Consider the following 23,460-nt stretch of genomic DNA (forward strand, 5'->3'; position numbering starts at 1 on the left):
ATCGGCGGTCGATTGCTCTTTATTTTCAGTATCGCATTTGATCAATTTGATTTGAGCGAGATAAAACCCGTCTTTAAAATTAAAATTAAAAAATATATTTATTCACGCAATCAGCCCTTAAACTTCTTTTTGCTTTATGTCAGACTGCATAAATCACACATCCTAAATGTATGTAATCCTTGAAATAGTTTGTAACCACTTGAAGGAATCGTCTCCGGTATGAACATATATATCTATTCTTGCTCAGCGTAAAATTCTGCGTCGATTTAGACATGTCCGTCCGCCCGTCTGTTCGTCTGATCGCATGATAACTCAAAAACAAATAATGCAATCGACACTAAACTTTCACAAGTTTTTTCTTTTGTGCCTACAACGGCTGCTATTGTAATTGGACCAATTCGGACAACGGGTTCGGGTAGCTGCCATACAACTCAAAGAGGTTTTTTTAAATATTTCAAAAAGTAATAGAGATACTAATATCAAATTTTGCAAAGATGTGTCCAATTACACTTGACATATGTTCTGAAAATTTTAATGGAATGGCTGCACTGGTTCGGGTAGCTGCTGTACAACTCTGAAGATTAATTTGAATATTTGGAAAAATAATAAAGTTAGATACATGAAATTCGGCAGTCGTATGTCCAATTTTAGACCATATATATTTCCGAAGTTTTGGTGCAATTACTTGACAGGTTCGGGTAGCTGCTATACATCTCCGAAATTTAATTTTAAATATTTTGATAAATCATAAAGCTAGATTCGTGAAAATCGGCATTGGTGTGTCCAATTTTAGGTCAGATATATTTCTGAGGTTTTGGTGGAACTGCTTGACAGATTCGGGTCGCTGCCATACAACTCTGATAGCTAATTTTAAATATTTGGAAAAATATTAGAGCTAGAAACTCGGCAGTCGTGTGTCCAATTCAAGTCAGGTATATTTCCGAAGGTTTGGTAAAATGACGAACCTGTCAATCGTGTAGCTGCCATATAACTCCGAAAGTTAATTTTAAATACTTGGAAAAATATTAAAGTTAGATTCATGAAACTAGGACATCGTGTGCCCACTTATAGGTAAGACATCATATTCGTGAAGTTTCTATTGCGTGGTTCGACAGGTTCAATTAGTGGTTGCCATTTAGTAATCAAAGTTATTGCTAAATATTTCAAAAACAAATTTTTAAACTCAGATTGTCAAAGTGCAGGGTATTTTTCAGTCGGTTTATACCGAATGGAACGTTTTTACTTGTTTTTATATTAAAAAATTTTTAAGCCTATGCAGCGGTTGTGCTGTTTTTTGGTAAGTTTCTCGATTTTATAATTATATATGTATATACATTTTTTTACATTATCAGACCGGAAAAATCATTTGAGTAATGTAATACACATACTATATAATCCAGTGCAAAGTTTTTCGTTAGAAAAGAAAACGTTCATATCGTTGGTAAAACTGTGATTTCATAAAATGTTCGGGAGACATAAAACACTGTATAGATAACGTAGATTAAGCGTAAATTTCGATGTAATTCAATTTATTTTCTTTTAATGGTATGATTGTTCTACACTTAATTGAAATTCATTAATATTTTATTTTTTTTTTCACGAAATCGTAATTGCTTGTTGATTACTTTTTGCCATCTTATTTGCACACATTAAATGATTAAGAATTTATTTTGACGTAGGAATAAATAAAATTTTGAAACGATGTAATTCAAATGATTTAATTATAATATATTAATTTTATTTGCAAACAGAAACTAATTCATAAACATTGTTCTTCGTGACCAAGTACCCCAAACTAATTATTAAAATAAAAAATTAATGTGACAAAGTGTCGTAAAATAAGTGGTAATCTTTTGGTTTTACATATTTCAACTCCTGCAACTGAGCCCATTTAATATCAGTAATCCTTAATTTGTGTGAGGTGGCTCAAAGCTTCAATTGCGGTTGTTTTAAAGTCATGTGTCGCAAGCCTTGCAAGTATTGTGTATGTAGTTTAGAAATTATGTTCCATTCTGGGTGTGAGGTATTTTAAGTTAAAATTTTTTTTTCAGAAACACACCATTACAACATACAAATAGATATGTTTATTAGCTCTTAAAAATAATTACAAAAAAGTCCATAATTAAACCAATGATTAGCTCCATTTAACATCTAATATTTTTTGGTGATTTGTTTTAGAACCTCGCTTTGAGTTATGTCGCTTAAAATCATAAATTACCGTTAACAAAAAGCACTTTAAGCGATTAATTACTGTATACGCATAAAATAATTCGCTACTAATTAAAATCCACGTACATACCATGTATTTGGATTCTATAACGCTTGCGAATAAAATGCGTGAAAGTATTATTAGGTAATAATAATAATATATAGTTAAATGGCATACGATTTCTATGCAAAAAGCCTCAGGTGCGAACCCTTAAAAATTCGACTTTTCAGATGAATTTTTTTTTTATTAATAATTTAATTTTTTTTTGTTTTTATTTATAATGAAAATTAAAAAGCTTTACCCTTAAAAATCAATATCAGCAAGTTGCTGTCCCTAAATATATTTTTTTTTTTGAAAATACCCTTTTTGTAAAAGTTTAATGTAATAAAATAACATTTCTTATTAAATTTGTAATAAAAATGCATTGTCAAGAAATTTAATGTACGTTTATTTTTAACTTACTAATATACCTTGCAACAAATCGCGAAAAGAATTATAAAATTATACTTATTATAAAACAATATAGATTTCATTAACCTTAAAATTTTTCTTAAGGAAGTGTTCACTTCTTGTCATAACTCACACCTCCAAAAATTTATTTGCATATAATATTTATACTTCTATCAAAAGTAAATAAAAATTACCCTATAAGATGTAATATCACCTTGTAAAAAGTTGTCACAACGCATCTTGGGGGGGGGGGGGGGTTGAAGGGAGGGGATGGGTCTGTTCTTGCTTTTTCTGGGACCCTACTTGCAATAGCCTATCTAATGTCTTTTGTCCTAATTTCTATCCCTTCTAGAAGTACCCTTACTTTTTTACACTTCGGAAGTAGCTGTATACAGGTAACCCTCCTATAACGTTCCCCTACTACGTTATTTCACTTAACGTAGTTTTATTTTTTCATATCATTTCTTCACTTAACGTTTTATTTACGTCGCTTAACGAAACATTTTTTTTGACGTTAAAAATAGCTCACTTACTATATATAATTTTGTTTTTTAAACAACGGCAATACATTTCATTAAAAAATAAACTGTCATTTTAATTTTGATTTTAGAGAAAAAAGTTATTAATTTGTGTAATTAAGGCGGTAGTTGGTTTTAGGTGTTAAATAATTACAAAATACTAACGTATCGACAGAGATATTGTAATATACATAAATATTTATATACAGTCATGCTATTTTTTACCAGGAAAACTTGTTTTATCTAATAAAACACCTTACTTACATGGTAAAATGCTACATTTTTATTTAATTTTAGGGTTTTTTTTTAAACTACTTTTAACGTAATTTCACTTAGCGGAAAAAAATTTTTGGTCCCAAAATTTACGATATAGGAGGGATCACTGTACATAAAATTGCTTTTACATTATTAATTTTTGCATTTAAGCTTCGTGGTGGTCATTATATATTATAATGTTGTTGAAATTTCGGTGAAAATCGTACGAAACTCTTGTTAAATTACAAGGATTAATTCTTCTTGCAATTTTAGTATTTCAACGTAGTCTTTAGCTTTTGTTTTTTGCTCAGTGACCCCAAAACTGGTACTGTCAAAACAACTTTTTCGTGCCTCCAAATAGTCGGAACGTACTCTACGTGATAACCCAGCGCCCTTTGCAGGAATGCTGGGTACACCTCCAGATCACCGGGACTCTTGTAGGGGCCAAGCGAATTAATTGTCCAGTCTACCCTCCCTTCGGTGAAAATAGTCTTTGCAACCTTGTAAGTGCGGTCACGATCGTCTAGAGGCTTGGAGACAGGAAAGTGCGATTTCACCATGAGCTCAAGTGTCTCCGTATAGGTAGCCGTGAAGCCACCACCCAGCCTCCTAAGCGAATCCAACGGATTTCTGTGGTCCATCGACCACAGAGTTATGAGAAATTTCTCTATTCATCTATTAATTAAATTTTGTATTTCTAACACGTGTAGTTGACTATTATAGTAAGCTTTTCGCTGACAAATTCAAGGCATACATAGCCTTCATTAAGATATACGTTTGAAAACGCCTGAGCATTGCCGTTCTTTTATGTCCGAATCTTTTAAAAACAAATAAAGATTTTCCAGTCAACCTTTACAGACATGAATTGTAAATATATCTTGACAATTTGATTTTAAAATCAAATCTTAGCGAAGTAGCTGAAGAAAATTTTTGAGATATGTATAAAATATAATTTGGCACTTTGTTACCGAATTTCCTGGTGTCATCACAATCGCTACCGAATTTCCTGGTGCTACCCAACTACCCAGCTACCCGGAAATGCCAAGACATATCACTAAAACTTCTGAAATATATCTGAACTGCAATTGAACACATAGCTGTAACCTTTCATGTACCATAAGGAGCTTTATTACTTTAAATATTTAAAATTAATCCTTAGGGTTGTATGGCAGTTGTACAAACTTGCCAAGCTATTTCATAGGAACTTCTGAGACATACCTGAGCTGTGATTGAATACATGACTTTCATTAGTATTATTAGTTTTTTAAATATTTAAAATAATCTTTTTGACTGGCATAGCAGCTAACCGAATCCATGGTCGGATAATTGTGCGTAGGGACAAGGGCATTTATAAAAATCAACGCAGAATCTTACGCTTAGCGGGAATATTTTTTTAAATGTCTATACAGCAGAAAACACTTTCAAGTAATTACGAACTTCATACCGAATTATTAGTCTAGTAAAACCCATTGTTAAATTCTTTCTATTTCTTGAAAAAAAATATGTTACTTTTTCTATTTAGTTCATAACGTCATTTCATTACTAAATAATGGTAATGCATATTTAAAGTAATTATTCAAAGGAAAATTTTAGAACTTCTCTGTGTAGTCTTTTTTATCCAAGAATCTTAAGAAAATTATATTAAAGAAATTCCAAGTTTTAGTTTTTAAACGAAACCTAATAACTTAGAAAAATATAATATTATTTTCAAAATTTTTCATTATTCTGTGTATACAATCAAAGACCAATCAATTCAGTGTAAAATTTTTAGTTATGAGTTTTACATTTTTGCCATCTGTTGAGCTCTGATGCAGACTTCAACGAAGGTCAATATTTGAAAAATACATTTTTTTCCTGTTTTTAAATACATTTAACGTGTTTAACTGGCTTAAGTAACTTTAAGATCTCATCGTAGCGTATCGAAAAAAAAAACAAAAATTCTGACTTTGACGAGTGTAATCTAGAAAAATATGGCTCAAATCAAATTACATGTAGGGCCGAATAAAGAAAAATCGATTATAATACAAGCTTCTGATGTTTTCTCTATGTTACATGATTCTGAAGTTATAAGCATTTATTCATTTAAAGGAAAAATCTGGTACCTTTTTCTTCAACAGGCTGTAGTTCGAAAACGAGTACATCTGCCTCCCCCCCCCCCCCCTTTTCTATTTTTTTGCTGGAATTTTTTCATTCCTTCTTTAAAAGTACACGACTTACTTTTAAAGAATTTAACATTTAAATTGGTTATTTGTTATATATGTTTCATTTAAGCTCAATAGATGTCGGTAAAAAAATGAGAAACACATATTATTTCTTTTCTGTCGAAAAATTACACTACATTGGATTTCTGATACATATGTGGTTCTTTGATACAATTAAGTTACTGTCGAAATCAAGAAAAATATGATATATATAGGCTCTCTCATTTTTTTTTATAACAACTTAGAGAGTAGGCCTGCGCTCTCTTTTTCTAATTTTACTTTTAATTTAATTTAAATCAAATTTTAATATTATGTTTTTGCTTTTTTTATTTTGTTTTTCTTTATACGAAATTCTTCTCTCTTTCCATATTATGTTGTACTTTATTTATTTAAGAAAAAGAAAGAGCGAGAGAGAGTACTTGGCATTTCAAAATATAAAAAGTTTAAAATATGTGTATGTATGTTTGCAATTTTATTACTTTAATGCATGTTCTATTGTTATAATTTTGTGCGATGAGCCGCTAATCAGGGTTGTCGTTTGATTCTTCGAACAAGGACCAGAAATATTCAAAAGAGGAAGCCATTTTCGAAATTTCATAAAAAAAAAAACAATTTATTATCGTACGAATACAAAAAAAAAATCGGAAAAACAAAACAAAAACTTTTAATAAAGATTATAAACAATTTCGAATTTGAAAATATCACAATAAAAACTTAAACCTAAAATAATATTTTTTACATGAAACTTCATATGCGCTTATATTTTTTTTAAAGTTTGGTCTCTAGTTATAATGATCAGAAAATACCTAAAAATATTAAAAAAAAACTCATAAAAATGATTATGACCTTTTTTTTTTGATCATATGTTTACTGTCTTATTCATTTCCTTAATGGTATTGATAAAAAATGTACTTTAAACATCGCAACTTGGTTCCCAACTGATTGCATCAATATTTTTAAATAATTCTTTTAAATTTAAAATATTGCTTACCATTTAAACATAAAAGAAGTTTCTCAAAGTAGTTTTAAATTAATTCACAGAATAAAATACCTTTTCAGCTGCCGCACTACAATGCGCTAAACTCAGATAGCTTTGAATAAATTTTTTAAGTTTTTAACAATATACGAGTACTCGATCGAATTCAATTAAAATGTCAAAATTGCAATATTATCGTTTATTAAGAAAATTCTATACAAATATAAATCAACTGCTGACGTCGACGAGTTTTCCTAAGTTTGGTTATTTGACACTTTAACTCACTAATTGATTAACTGGACTACAAAAAGATATATGGTATATATACATAATTTCGTTAGTCAAGGTATTGCCAACGAATTTTTAAATATTGCAAAAAAAGTTTTTGTTTTATTCAGAAATTATCGACTGAAAATCTATTAAAAAAATTTTTTAATTTCAACTAAGTTTTGGAGATTTTGTGGAACTAATTAAGATTTAATGGAACATTTAAAAATATTAATACCGTGCGTAAAGAACTAATTAGCTTCATTAGTTATTGAGTTAAAATAATAAATTATTTACTTCTCAGCTTTCATTTAAAATCTATACAAAATCACAAAAAAAATGATGATGCACAGCTCATTTAATATGGAACTCATACGATGCGTTTTTTTAACATTTTTGGACACCACTTTAAAGTATTACCGTATTGATGCATTTTCGTACATAATTTATAGATGATTATACATCGATGCTGCATCGTTTACTTTCCGATTTTACCCATACTTACTCAACTAAATCAAAGCGTTATTTATATAAATATTAGATTAAATATTTTTTGGTATTTTCCACACATTGAATCAAAAATGTGTTACAAATATGTTTAAAAATAGGTGTTAAAGCTCAGCACTCTAAAGGTTTTACGAACAAGGTTCAGATTTAAAGGTTTTACCAACAGTCCGCGAAACGAAATTTTTTCAAAAATTTTAAGCAGCATTAGCTTAGATCAAAGTACAAAAATCAAAAAAGGAATTCGATTAAAAAAATTTCGGAGTTTGAAAGATTTTTTACTCGACTTTCAAAACAAAAAATTAATTTAGTGTCAAAGTCTCAAAGTCTTATATAGCCTTTGAAGAATTTTATTTAAAGACCCTATTTGGCTTAAAACAGCAACTACAAAAAAATAATGCGAACAAGTAGAGATGTCTCGTAGTTCTAGCCAAATCTTACTATTCTTGGACTGTACCAATATCTATTTTTAAATAAAGGTTTTACCCATTTGCTAAGATATCGTACCATATGCATTATTTAAAGTTTTGACACCAATCATAGTCGGTAATCAGTAATTATCATGAATACATATCTTTATCGTATTTGTTGTTTTACTAGTTCATTTCTTTTGAGGAGGAAATTTTTTTTGAGAAAATAATCAATAATGAAAAATTCAAAAAATGGTACATTTTAATAAAAAGTGATTTAAAAAATTTAAACAAGTCAAAATTTTTCAGGATTCAAGAGTTTTAAAAATGTATTATGAAAATGGTAAAAGTACTATGAAAACTGTACGTTTGGCAGTGCTGCCTTCAATACCGTTCTATATTTTCAAGTCCATTTTCCTTGATAAACTTCGTACACTTTCACTATTTTCTCATCTTAAATCTCAATTTCAATTACATATTTCGCTTCTTTCTATTTTTTTTTTATTTTTTCCTCTTTTCTGTTTAACTTCTTTATACGTATATGAATATATATATATATATATATATATATACTATATATATTTATATGAAAAGGATAACAAAACACTCAGTTAACATTATAAATTACCTTTTTTTCGTGAGTTTATTGCTTCCTTTTTTCTGTCATTTCCTACTAATTATGACGCTGTATAAAGGATTCTACATAATTCTAGATGATAGAATTACCTAAGTCAGCTCCGCTAGATTTAAGAACCCGTGAAAAAGTTCGTTAAAGATATCTGGTTGGAGTTATTATTTCATATTATATAAATTTTTTTTATTCTTTAATTTTTATTTTATTTTGTACGATTAAAGCTTCATATTACCCCAGTCTATCTATTGTCTCAGAAAATTTGCGGAGTTAAATTTTTTTTTGTTTTATAAAGCATTCCTGTATGTTACATACGTTTTGGTTAAGCACTGGTATACTTACAGGTGAATGAGACTTGAGGGTTATACAATAATAGTACTACATAATAAATTTGAGTATGTATGTATATTATGTACTTACTTAATTAACTACTTTTTCCATGCATTAAATTACTAGAAAAATATTAATTTAATTCTAATATGCGCTCTTAGAACAGAAAAAGGAAAACAAAACAAACAAATAATTAAAATAACATTTTATTGTAAAACAAAACACGCACACACGCTGAAAATAGAGAGCATAGAAACATTTTAATACCTAGGGAGAGCGAGCAATAGAAAACACTCTCGTTTTAATTACAAAATGTGTAATGTAATTGTGAATGTTTTTTCCTTTATGTTTTATTTTTCATTTCTTTGATTTGTTTTGTATTAAGTTTGTTAATGTGTGTAGGATAATAAATCACTATACATAAACTCTTAATTATTATTTTTTGCTTTTTTAACTTTTTTACTCTCTTTCTTTATTTGTTTCTCTTCAATATTGTTAGCAGAGGTTAATTTTTCTTTAGTACATATTATGTACAATTAATTGTTGCCATGAAAAAATTGGTACATGGATTTAGAAATGTTCCAATGCATTAGGCTACTACATGTTGGCAAAAACTTAAGATTAGATTTTTGTTAGAGAAAATTTCATAAACACATACGAAGCCGGAATTGAAGTTTGAACAGCATATCTTATAATTTTATGTGTAGGAATTGTTTGTATAAGATTAAAAGTTATATATATATGTATATATATATATACAATATACATATACATGTATATATATATGAATATATATATATATATATATATATATATATATTGAAATTAAGGTTTGTCCGCGATACAATAGTTTTGGTCTTGCTTTATATTGGTCACTTGCAAGCTAGATTATCATATCCACAATTTGACACTAGTCACGATTTACTACTTGTGTATTATATAGATTTTGCCATGAGGAATATTAATTAGTTAAGCAGTGTTTCGAATACCTTGCGAGGCTAATGTATTGGCCCTCAAAAATTCCTGAATTGTAGAAATTAACGCTGCTCCAGATCTATCATTTTATGGAAAGCGTAATGGACGGATTACTAAAATTCATTTCAAGGATTTTATTTGGATTGAGATTATGGCGCTCTTTCCCTCTCTCTGTTTTTGGCACTTTTCCAAACATTTTTTGAAAAAAAGTGCTTATTAGTTTCACTCTGTCCGTCCGTCCGTGGAAATGTTTACAAAACTTCTACACCCTTGAGGATAGAAAGCTGAAATTTTATGTGTACATATGTGTTTACTAGAAATCTATTTCTGTAGAAGAAAGTTTTTACCTATCTCCCCCCTCTAGAAGTTTTACCCTCTAAAACCCTGAAAATGGCATTTTTTAACTATTTATTGCAGTGAAACCATAAGCATTTTTCAAATTTTGCAAACCCAAAAAGACAGTGGCTTGCTTACCTATCGTGGCATACTATAGTTAAACCTTAGAAAAACAAAATGGCCGTTTAAATTTACTGTTGTTTAAAATCCGTTTTTTCCAAATTTTTGACGTCGTTGTTATTCTAGAACCCAGCCTGTAAGAGCTTGAAATTTTAGGGGCTTTTAGACACTAATAAATAGTTTATTTTGTTAGAAGAAAATTTTTCTTCATCTCCAATCCCTCTCAAGTTATCGCCTTTTAAAATTTGTTAAATTTGAATTTTGATACGATTTACGCGAAACCGACCAAACTTCTATAACTTCTATAACGCAAAAAGTTAACGGTGAATTCCATGACATTAAAAAATATAATTATTTTTCTTAACTCGCACAATTAACCCTTAAAGTCGACCATTATGTTAACTCCAATTTATATTTATTTTTCCTTTATTTTAAAAACTGCATAAATCGTTCATCCTAAATATATGCAATCCTAGAAATAGTTTCGTTTGTGAATGAGAATAATTTTAAGAGTGGTTGGTATACATAGACTATATTTTAGCAGTATTTTCACTTGTAGAAGGGAAAGTGCTACAATACTTATTGCTTTGAGCCAACTTTATTATTTTTTGTTTTCTCGATAATTCATTATTTTTCATATTCTCGATCATACATTCATGGATTTTTACTCAAAATCTTTTTTAGATTATCATTCAATTGTGAACCCAATTTTTTAGCTCAATTATGTTGGATTCGTTAATTGGAGGTACCATTACTTTGATATTTGCTAAACGCTGACTGATAATATGAAAAATACAATTGTATTTTAAATATTGTGCAACCCACTTGTTAGTATTTTTGTTTTTGGTTTTCTTTTTTCAATTTTTCTGTTTCCTTTTTTCCATTTTAGTTTGAATTGATTATGATTTTTTAAAAATTCAATTTTTTTCCTTTTTTTTTCATTTTTTTTCTATTCTCTCTCTTACTTTCTCTCTCTCTTTTCCTTTGTTTTCGTTCTCTTTATTATTTCTACATTTTTCTCTCTATTTCTCTCTTTTTCTACTTTTTAATCTATATTATTATTATCTCTGTTTTTTTTGTTTATTTTTATTTGTTTTTTTCTTTATTTATCATTGCATTGCACATAATAATTGTTTTGTTACTTTTTCTTATTCTGTTGCGTTGTTGTTGCTATTTATTATATTTTTTAATTGTTTTTTGTTCCGTTATTGTTATTTTTATTTTATTTATTATTGTTGTTATTGTGATTATTTTATTATTATTTTAAGTTTATTGTTTGTTGTGTTTTATGTTTTTTTGCTTTGCATATAAAGTATGATTGTATATTGGCTGCTGAATATGAAAAGAAAACAAAAGTAAAAGGCAACGAGAAAAAATAGAGTTGACCGTGTCAACTCTGGGATATTCATACGAATTTGTTGTCCTATGTGCGAATAAATATGCCATAGCTGGCTATTGGACGGATTATGACTTTAAGTTGTCGTATTATCATATTGATTTATGCAAAATTTCAGTACTGTGTTTTCAATATTTTCTAAGATATGGCCAAACTACTATTGAAGTTGTAGGGCTGATTCACACATAACAGCCCTAATAATTCACTTGTTTTCACGGGATTTCTATATTATTATTCCAATAATTTCTGAGATGCCAAATAACTTTTGGAGTTGTATCTATTATAACTACATTTTTTACATGATTTTATAGTTTCTGAGATATACCTAAATAGCTTTTGAAGTTGCATGATAGCTACCAGAAGGAGCCAAGAAATTTCAATGAGTTTTATCAAACATATCGGCCCTACTTATATATTTACTTGTACGAAATTTCATTTTCAAAACTTTCATAGTTTTTAAAATATAGTCAAATAAATTTTAAAGTTGTATGGAAGCTAACAAGTATTCCAATCATGTCCAATTTAAATAGGGTTCTGGCACTTACTGCAAGAAATCATTTGTGAAAACTTGGTGAACTTAGCTGAATTAGTTTTTGACTTAAAGCTAAACCGACACAGAATTCGAAGCTAATCAAAAACTTACACTTGAGTCTATATCTAAAACCATTATTTCTTAGCTTTGCAAACGGTAAGGCAAATCTAGTATATTCTTCGAACATACGTTCGTACGGGTATAAAAACAGAACAGAATTATAGAATACTAGAATTGAAGAAAAAAAAAATTCACAAAACAAGAATATAAATAACAAAATGAAATAAAAAAAAAAAAAATAAAACATAGTAATAATAAAGTTGAGAGATGAAGAAAAATCTACATGCGATGCGAGATTTTATAGTGAGTTCTTATTTTTGTGTATATATGTATGTGTATTATAATTTTGATTATTGAAAACAAGAGAAGATATTATAGAAGAGAAAAAGAGGAATGGGGGTATTATACATAGATATACCATTATTATGTACTCATATATTATTTAATACACATAAAATACATTTTGTATATAAATGAACAAAACAAAAAAAAAAAGAAAAACTACCTGATGACTTAAAAAAAATTTACTGCCTGGCTTTCATATCCTTTTTTTCAAAATAATGATAGTTATTATGAGGACTCAATAAGGATACCGCGCGCGCGATATAATAATAAATATTCTTTGGAACAATATTAATATGTTGTTAAAAAGGAAGAAATATCTTCCTTTATCATAATAATAATAAGAAAATAATAAAAAGAGAAAAAAAAAACAGGAGAGAAACATAACGAAAATATATATAACAATAATATAAATAACAAACAAATATCATATTATAATATAAGATAAAAATATATGTGGTGTTTCGTGTACATATATGTATAAATGTGTGTGAATTGATTATCATATTAAAAATATTATATATATGAAGGTATAATTTTCATATAGACATATATATATGTAAATTTTTTTATATATAATAAAATAATATAAGAAAAAAAATTTATAATAGAGAAAATAATTAAAAAATTTTAAAATATTAAAAAATGATGATGGTGCGTTAAGATAGAAATAAAAGATAGAAAATAGAAAAAATAGAACATTTCATTATAGTTAAAGTAATACAAATTAGTAAAAGTTAATAAAAATTTTTAATTGTAAAGAAATATGCTTAATGATAATAATAAATAAGAAAAAAAATAATTGAATAAGAAAAAAAGAGAGAATGGTACAAGAAAAAAAGGGGAAATTAATAAAGTTGATTTTTTTGTGTATATTTTAATTTTAAATTTAAAATTAAAAAAAACCCACAGTGTTTTAGATTAAATTGAAACTTTGTGAATAAATATTAAAAAAAAATAAATATATATAAGTATAAAAAAACAGAGAAATACAACAAAACAAATAAAAATAAAGTAACAACAACAACAGATTAAAACTTTTTTTTCCTTGTTCTTGTTATTTTTGCTTCCAGAGTGTGTTCCGAAAAATTTCATAAATCCTCCCTCCCTCCTCTTAATTACTTTTTAATTACATCTTAAATTATTATTTTTTTTTTTAAGTTTACAAATATAAATAAGTAATAATTTAATATTTGGTAATTAAATTTATATATTGTAAAAAATATCCTTTATATATTTATGTACATATATAATAAACGAATATATACGAACAAGAAATATTTCTGTGGTTACAAGACGCACGCACAATCAGAAGGTCTCGTCTTGAATTTGAAAAATAAATAAGCTTTTTTAAAATTTTATGTAAAATTTGACGCTTTTAAGGCGTGAGATCTTTTGTATTAAATGAATATAAAACATCTTACGTCTTAAAAAAATGTTTTATAGTAGATAAAAAAAGGTTAAAAAGAGTGGGACTGACATAGTGGCGCGCGTCAACTATTTTTATGTAGAAAAAGAAATGAGATTGGATAACAAAACCAAAAATGAGTGCGAGTGTTGAGATAGGAATAACTTTGCACTTTTTAATTATGCTACATATTTTTGCATATACAGTAAAGCTTGCCAGAGATGACCACTGTTAAAGACAACAGCTTATATTTGCCAGAAAAATTGCAATTCTTCTATTATACCGTATTTTAATTTTCAAAACTTCAGCACTGTAGGTTGAACAGTTTTTAAGATATAACGAATAACTTTTCAAGATTTATGTCAGCTATCAGCAAGAGTCAAGCAATTTCAACGACTCTTATCAAACATATTGGCTCTTCTAATATATTCGTTTATGTGAAATTTCAATATCACAGCTTTTATAGTTTCCTGGGATATAGTCAAATAACTTTTTAAACTGTATGGCAGCTACCAGAATGAGCCAAGCAATTTCTTATCAACTTTTATCAAACACATTGGCCCTACTAGTATATTTGCTTTCGCGAAATTTTAATACCACAGTTTTTATAATTTCTGCGATATAGCCAAATAAATTTGGAAGTTGTATAGCAGGTTTCCGAACTTCAATCACAACCAATTTTAGTAGAGTTCTGGCATTTAGTATAATAAATCATTTGTAAAAATTTGGTGAACTTAGCTCAATTAGTTTTTCAGTTATCGTTGAGATAAAGCTAAATCCACTCAGAATTTGATGCTGATCAAAAACATACAGTTGAGTCTATATCTCAGATCATTATTTCTTAGCGTTACAAACGGTAAGGCAAATTTAGTATACCCCTCGAATAAATATGTTCGTACGGGTATAAAAACGGAAAGACTTACCGGAAATTGTGAAATTTCTGTTGCAAATGTCATTTATTACAGATTATTGTGTCATTATTATGTTTTGGCGATTGTTACATCAAATCAAATTTAGGAGGGCACGTAGGGTTTTGAATTCAGGGCGATCGTTATTCAATTAGTTTTGTACGAAGAAAACCTTGTATTATGTGTAATTCTATTTTATATAGAATAATGCAAAGGATTAGAAAATTATTTTTTTTGCAACTTTTACATCCAGGAAAACTGCCTGAGCTAGAAAAAAATTTTCGTTCCCTTGCATTTTCAGCTTTGACAAGTTTTCCTTAATTCTTATATTATTAAAAATCTTATTATTATCACATATGTTATTTTACTATATTCTGTAGTTACAAGAAAGAAACCAGCGTTCTAATTATATAATCCTTAATCATATGATTGCTTGAAAGAAGTTGACTATTTTAGTGGCGAATATAGATTCTTGGTACGATTTCCTTATTCACTGAAATTATTTTTAGGTTATTTGTAATTTGATCAAATAATTTTTGATGCTTTGAAGTATATAGTAATGATTTAGACTTGGTTCTTGATAAAGGAGTCACTCATCAATCATATGAGATTAAATATGTTTATGATTTCATATAAAAGTAGACTGGAATTAAAGTTAAGAATTTTTGTTGAATATTGGTACTTTAGACCCCAAAATTAGTACTTAAATATGACAATATTCTTGTTCCATAACATTAAAGTCGCTCATAAATCCATATTTTTATATACATAAATACTTACATATAATATGCAAAAAAAAAACTATTAAAATTTAATATACATATGTACCAGAACTTTGATTTCAGCGCAGGGTTTGTTTTTATAGTATCACCACAGAATTTTTTCAATATTGATAATTTTTTAATTAATGTATATACGTTTATGTATATACGTTTTAAAATGTATGCATATTTATATTTTGATTGATAATCTATTATTGTAAACTATCTATCCTTTTTAATGCATACATTAATCTTATATACATGTATGTAAAAGTGTAGATGTACATATAATTATGTCCTATATATATTTTGGCAGTAGAAAATATTATTTTTGTAGAAAATTTAAACTGTATAGGCAAAGAGAGAGAAACGAAGAGATAGACATTAGAGAAAGAGAGGAAGAGATAAAGGGTCGCAGAGATGTTTTCTCAGAAACAATGAGAAAATACAGTGTATCTAAGGTTTATGTTATTTACAACAAATTACTTTTAACAATATTATACCAAAAGCCAGAAAAATAAAATTGTATAATGGAGAGTGTGGAGGATTTGGGGGAGGTGGGTGGACGCCCAAGAAAATTTTGATTTTATAAAAAATTATTTTTTTTTCTCTTTAAGGGTGTTTTTCTTTAAAACCCTTAATTATGATTTGATAATTGTAAATTATTTTGTGAAACAAAAACAACAATGTACAAAAAATGTTTGTAATAAATTGAAAAGCAACAATTACGAGTATTAAACAAAAATAAAGTTGGGTCAAACCAATGGTTTGTATTCTAGCACTTTTCCCTTCAACAAGTGAAAATTCTGCTTTTAAATGCAGTCTATGTATACCTATCACACTATTAAAATTATTTTCATTCATATACAAAACTGTTTCTAGGATTGCATATATTTAGGATGAACGATTTAGGCAGTCTTTGAAATAAAGCAAAAATTAATATAAAATGGGGTTAACATAATGCTCGATTTTAAGGATTAAGTGTGAGAGTTAAGAAAAAAAATTATTTTTAATATTATATATATATACAATATATATACACCTATAAACACAAAAACCGTTAGCTTTTTGTGTTTATAGAAATTTGAAAAACCTTGGTGGTTCGGAAATATAAGGTGTCGAAAATTCAAATTTTACAAATTTCAAGAGGCGATAACTGGAGAGGGGGCGGAGATGGAAAAAAATGTTCTTCTAACGAGATAAACTATTTGTTAATGTCTAAAAGCCCCTAAAATTTTAAGCTTCTACAGGCTGAAGTCTAGAATAAAAACGACATCAAAAATTTGGAAAAAAAGGACTTTAGATAACGGTAAATTTGAACGGCCATTTTGTTTTTCTAAAATTTAAATTTAGTATACCGTGCTAGGGGAAGCAAGCCGCTGCCTTTCTGCGTTTGCAGAATTTCAAAAATGCTTATGGTTTCATTGCAACAAATAGTTAAAAAAGGGCATTTTTAGGGTTTTGGGGGGGTATAATTTCTAGAGGGGGGGAGATAGGTAAAAATTTTGTTCTACGGAAATAAGTTTCTAGTAAAGATCTATATACGTGCAAAATTTCAGCTTTCTATCTTCAAGGGTGTAGAAGTTTTGTAAACAGACACACGGACAGACGGACGGACGGACGGACGGACAGAGTGAAACTAATAAGCACTTTTTTTCAAAATTTTTTTTGGAAAAGTGCTAAAAACAGTCTATGTATATCCACCACACTATTAAAATTATTTTCATTCATGTACAAAACTATTTCTAGAATTGCATACATTTAGGATGAACGATTTATGCAGTCTGAAATAAAGCAAAAATAAATTTAAAGAAGGTTAATTATGTAAGTTAAGAAAAATAATTATATTTTTTAATGACACGGAATTTACCGTTAGCTTTCTGCGTTTATAGAAATTTGAAAAAGCTTGTGGTTCCGGAAATATAAGGTGCCAAATATTCAAATTTTACAACTTTCGAGAGGTGATAACTTGAGAAGGGGTAGAGATGGGAAAAAATTTTCTTCTAACGAAATAAACTATTTACGAATATCTAAGAACTGCTAAAATTTCAGACTCCTGCAACGTACGGTGTAGAAGAAAACGGGGTAAACGGGTAAATTTGAGGAAAACGGCTTTTAGATAACGGTAAATTTTAACCGCTATTTTGGTTTTTTAAAGTCCAGAAATGGTATCCTGCGATAGCAGAAGCCAGCTATTATTTTTCTGGTTTTGCAAAATTTGAAAAATGTTTATGGCTTCACTGCAATGAATAGTTAAAAAATGCCGTTTTTAGGGTTTTAGGGGGATATAACTTTTAGAGGGGGGAAATAGGTCAAAATTTTGTTCTACGGAAAAGGGTTTCTAATAAAGATCTATGTACGTATAAAATTTCAGCTTTCTATCTTCAAGGGGGTAGAAGTTTTGTAAACTGACACACGGACAGACGGACGGACGGACGGAGTGAAACTAATAAGCATTTTTTTTCAAAAATTTTTTGGAAAAGTGCTAAAAAGAGCAAAAAAAAATTTATAAAAATGAGGGTAATTTTGGGAAATTAAAGAAAATTTAGTTTGAAAAAATTCAGTGTCAAACAAATATCTATAACAGCTTTGAATCGCTGTTAGCAAGAGCAATTTTATGGCTTGTAACATTTTTTCTCAGTTACTAGATGTCCATAACGGTAATATGAATTCTTGATATCAGATTTACTGTTTTCTAGTTATAGCTTTAATCAACATGTGATTAAGCATATATGACACGGAAAAAATTAAGTATTTTTTCATGTCATATATGTTGACCGTTCGTCTGTGTCTAAAAAAAACTCCAAGTCACCCCCCATATATTTAACACCATAGTTCAAAGTAGCCCTCTATGATTTAATTTCATATATAATTTTACTTGGTTTAGTATATACTTAGTGCAGGCTATCCTTACGATATGTACATACACATATATTTTTATACTAGCATGTTTGAGGGCGCCAGAGGCACCCGTCTTCGGTATTTAAGGAATCGAATCGAAAGACAAAATTTTTTTAAGTAATTTTTTTCTGATCATTTAACGGATCATTAAAACTACTACACATAAATACTTTAAATAATTTTGTAATTTAAGAAACAACAACACATTGATCATATATTGCAGCATCTCAAAAAGTTAGCAAATCAAAAAGAACTTACAAGTTCCTGTATCGCAGGTGAAATCCTTAAAATTAAAGAAACTAAAGTTATTTAATTTTAAAAAAGCTGATGTTTTAAAAATGTTCACATTGGAATAAAGTTATTTTTGTGCTCACCGTTGAGCATGGGCTGATTCATTCGGACTCAACGTGTCAAAATATGAATGGGTATATTATGTTATGTGCATAAATACACAATTTAACGAAAAAGTCGTAACCAACAGTAGTAATTTAACAAAGTTCTTCCAGTTCTGTATGTCATGTGGTTTTACTCTAACATCTGCTTAATATGTTTCATATTAATGTATTAACGCTCTGCAAAAATACATTCTTATTAAAGTAAAATACTCGCCATGTACAAGTTGTACTCTATAAAAGTGTAAAAACAAAACCAAAGTGGTGAACGAAAGTGGCGGACTACTTCTGTTCTTAGCCCAAAACAAAAACGGACCGGAAAAATTAAATGCTCAGTATTTTACGCATAAAACCACAAACGCATGGTACCTAATGCATACAGATGATAACAAAAAAACGCCAACGGCAAAACGGGTTTTTAGGCTCATTCAACACCAACTGTAAACTACGCCTCATTCTGGGAAGTCCCATTCATATACACACATTTGGCCGCAGAAAATCGCCCTTGTTCTGTTCTCAACATAAAGCGTCCTAATAGTACTCTGCGAGCATTACGTATACCAAAATAAAAGAAAATACTCAAAATTTTGTTCTGTAAACAAATTAAATGTTATTGAATTTGTATGGCATAACGTTTCGATTTTTACCGACCGCATTGTGTATACAATAGGTATAGGTTATGTGATGGCAAGAAATTTTTCATATCGAGTTTTCGATGGGAACGCACTTCTCCATGGTAGGGAAGTGTAAGTAAACTATTTTTAGCAACCTGTCGGTCTGTATGTGCACGCGTTTATCTCAAGTTCGGCTGAACCGATTTTGATGAAATTTTATGTAAGTTTATTTCGACTATTGCACGGATTGATCAACTTTTGGGATATATGCACCTCCGGAACTGCACTTTTTAGCGGGCCTGTTTTACATTTTTGACCATTTTGAAGAAAATATTCGACCGATTTATTTGACATTTCATATACAAGTTTTGCTTGACCGTCCGCAAATATTCCTGTGTTTGGGAAGAAATCAGGCATCAGCAATTGGACGTTTACTACGAGCCAAATATACATTTTTGTGTAGAGAAATAATTAACCGATTTCATTGAAGTTTAATATTTGAATTCCTCGTATTAAAACAATGAACTTATAAATTTTTTTTAAAGATTAGGGCTCGAAAACAGAACTGAAGACTGATTTTACATTTTTTACCATATCTACGGAACGGATTAATAGAATTTCTTAAAATTTGATATTTGAGTTCTGGTTGTTATTGAAACTAACTAGTGAACGTTTCAGGGAATTCTGATAGCACAAAGCGAAAATCTACTAAGAGCCAAATTTACATTTGTTTACTGGATATGTTCACTAAAAGGTTACTAATGCTCTATAAATTGGAAAGAAGTATTTAACAGGCATTTTTATAATATTCTGTAACACTGTTGTTACTTAACTAGAGAATACACATTGCGGTCGGTTATGTGCTGACCACATTCAATTTTTTTCTTTTTCTGCATGTTACTCTTTTTCGTTTTCTTTTTGTGTTATTTCTTCTGCAAGCGTTGGAGATCTTACTTGGGCTAATGTTAATAAGATAATTAGGTTTCGCCACTTTAAACATCTAAAAGAATCTTTGCAGAAAGCATATGAGTGTTGTTGATCAGTCAAATAATATTTAATATTTTTGGGGTAAAAAGAAATTTAAATCCTTTTTTTTGTGAACTCGTATAACTGTGTTAAAATTTGGTTTCCGAAGTTCTTCAAACTTTTGTATATTCATATGTATTCTACATATGTATTAAAGTATTATACAATTCATAGTGACCCTAAAAGCTTTCCACCTTTTATCCACCTCCTAGATACTACCCATTGCGTCTTTGTTTCTCTCTCAACAAAACGTTTAGGCTTTAGCGTTTGATAATACTTTCCTAAACAGCATATATGTAATACTCGTATGTAATACAATATTAAAATTTGATTAAAAATATGTCGTCTTGTGCCTGATGACATTGAAATTGAATATACGGGTACATAGTAATAATACATTGTATGTATTATTTATAATATGTACATTAATTGTATATAGTAATAAATAAATTCTACATTAATTATACAATTATTGTACAATTTAGCAATTAATTAATGCAATTTTCAAATCCAAAGTTATTACAATCTATAACAGAGAGAAAACTACTCCATAAAAGATATTGAGTACAATATTTCAAAAAATAAAAAAATAAATAAAATAAAAAAATAAATAAAGTAAAAAAAAAAGAGCAAAAATAATAAGATTTCTCTGTGTTTTTTCCAAGAACATCGTTGTAGAAAATGTAAAAGCACTCATAGAGAAAATCTTCTGCAAGCCTTGTTCAATATTTTACATAGAAATGTCATAAAATCAAAAGGAAATCCCATTGATTTTTAAGGAAAATTCTTTTTGAAATAATGTGTAAATCTTCTTAAAAGCTACATAATTTTCTCCTGAAATTTATCAAAAACCACCTTAGTTTTTAAGGCGAAATTCTAGTTTTCTTTTATATGGAACCTTATTAAATTGGTATAATAAAATAAAACAATAAATATATTACAAAAAAAGTTTTAATTAAATCTATTTTATTTATTTTTTTATTTTTAAATTTAATAAAATTATATGATTTCTAAATACCCATACTTTTCCTAGAACGAAAAAATTAATTCGCCTGATTGATTTTAAAGACTAGTAAGATCTTATTCGGATTAGGTAGACATGTTCTGCTTTGATGAAATCGAAAAACATCTTTTACGTGATGGAGAACAACTAGCCTGATCGTTGGATATTTTTTCTAACCATTTCCAAATTCTGTGTAGATGTTGTTGAAAAAGTGTCCGCATCACAAATTTGAAATAAAAAAACATTTTTTTTAAATAAATTATATTGAAACCAATTTATATTTAAGCTGTCTAACATTAATTGGCATTTTTTTTAAATCCTGTCAAAAATATTTTACAATATTATCAGCCAAAATATGAAATACGTACCCTATTTTTCTCTCAAACTTCTTAATCCAACCTTAAATTTAATGTGATCGCTAAAATAAAAATTATCAGTACTTTCAAAAAATATTTTGAAGCTGCATTTTTTCTAAAATATCAATTGAAATCATATCATGCACCTTTCAATTAAATGCAAATAGTATTCAAACCTGAGGAGCGATAAATTTCTTGCATTTCAACAATTTGACTTTCGTTCAAAAACTACTTAAATGATTGATAATTTTTCCGAAATATTTTTTTTTTAGGTGTATGAAAAGAAAACTCTCTTTTATTTGGAATAAAATACTTTTTATTTTTGTCAATATATTTCGTGCGCTACATACACACTTTACCAAAGCTGATTTTCTTCTAATTAAGGCAACAAACAATAAAATTAAAATCTATAAAAATTAGAAATATTTCACCAGACTTAATTTTATTTTCTACCTGGCTTAATCTAAAATTTAATTTTTCTTTGGTTTTTTTTTAATAAATTACAAACTAAAATTATAATTGTTTTAACCCTTAAAACTGGTCAAATAATTAATTTAAAGATCCAAGTAACTGCGTTACCTTCGTCCATGTTCAGTAGGCAGTTCTTGTTTGATTTGCATATCTGCATGCTTTCATTGAACCATTTATTTGAAATTTCAGTTAAATCCTACTCTCCTTGTACGTTTTACTTCACTTAAATGTTCCTTAAGTTTTGTTGTAACGGGCCTCTTCGTTTGTCCTATGTAAAATTTGTTGCAATTATTGCAATCTATTTTGTACACTCCGCACCTTTAATGTTTCTTTAATTTTTTCTTAGCCGAATTTAACAAGTTCCTAAGTTGGTATTTTTACTATTGTTTTTTGATATCCGAATATTGTGTTTCTTTAGTTGTTTACTTATCAAGTTTGTAGAGTGATGATCATAAGTTAAATATGCTCAGATTGTTCTTTGTTCTGTTAATACATTCTCATGTGCTCATATTCTCCTGCTCGATTTTTCGTTTTTTCCTTCTGATGAGTTTTTTAATACATTCAACAGAATAACCGTTCTTCACTACCGTGTCCAAAATGAAGTTTACTTCTGATCTAAAGTCCTGTTTATCCATCAGTATGTTCAAAAATGGTAACACTCCATTTTCCTCAATTTCGAATGTAAATTCAATGTTTCTATGTAATTTGTTGATGCATCTGTTTATATTTTCCAGTTTTTCCTTGTCCACTATCGCAGAAATGTCGTCAACATATCTTACCATACTCCAGGCATCAGACAATGCTCCTCCATCCTTTTTTATAATTTCAACATAAATAATTCTGCGATAAATGGTGAAAGTTGATTCCCCATCGATACTCCCGACTCTCGTTCCATATTGTGGGAGGAATATCTAAAACTAAGTCAAAGCAAAAATTATGTATTTATAGATACATTTACAATGGTATTTATAAATACATCATTTATGGTCAAAGTTTGCATTTTTTTGATTAATTTTTTTTAAACTATTTGTTTTTATTTTAACTGTTAACATTTTTTATTAAAATGAACTGTAATTTAGCATACTATTATTTATAAAACTTTGCTTTT

At 28.4% G+C, this 23,460-nt stretch overlaps 1 protein-coding gene and 1 pseudogene across 18 annotated transcripts in view; both read left to right on the top strand.

The window, feature by feature from the left end:
• The window catches only part of LOC129606639 (protein pangolin, isoforms A/H/I/S), a 220,703-nt gene that overhangs the window by 140,271 nt on the left and 56,972 nt on the right, over positions 1 to 23,460 (top strand). The gene's annotated exons all lie outside the window — the stretch shown is intronic.
• Positions 13,536 to 23,460, top strand: part of LOC129606630 (putative uncharacterized protein DDB_G0282133) — a 17,337-nt pseudogene continuing 7,412 nt past the window's right edge.

Source organism: Condylostylus longicornis, unplaced genomic scaffold, assembly GCF_029603195.1.
Source record: "Condylostylus longicornis isolate FDR11 unplaced genomic scaffold, ASM2960319v2 ptg000003l, whole genome shotgun sequence".
In the NCBI taxonomy this organism is placed as follows: Eukaryota; Metazoa; Arthropoda; class Insecta; order Diptera; family Dolichopodidae; genus Condylostylus; species Condylostylus longicornis.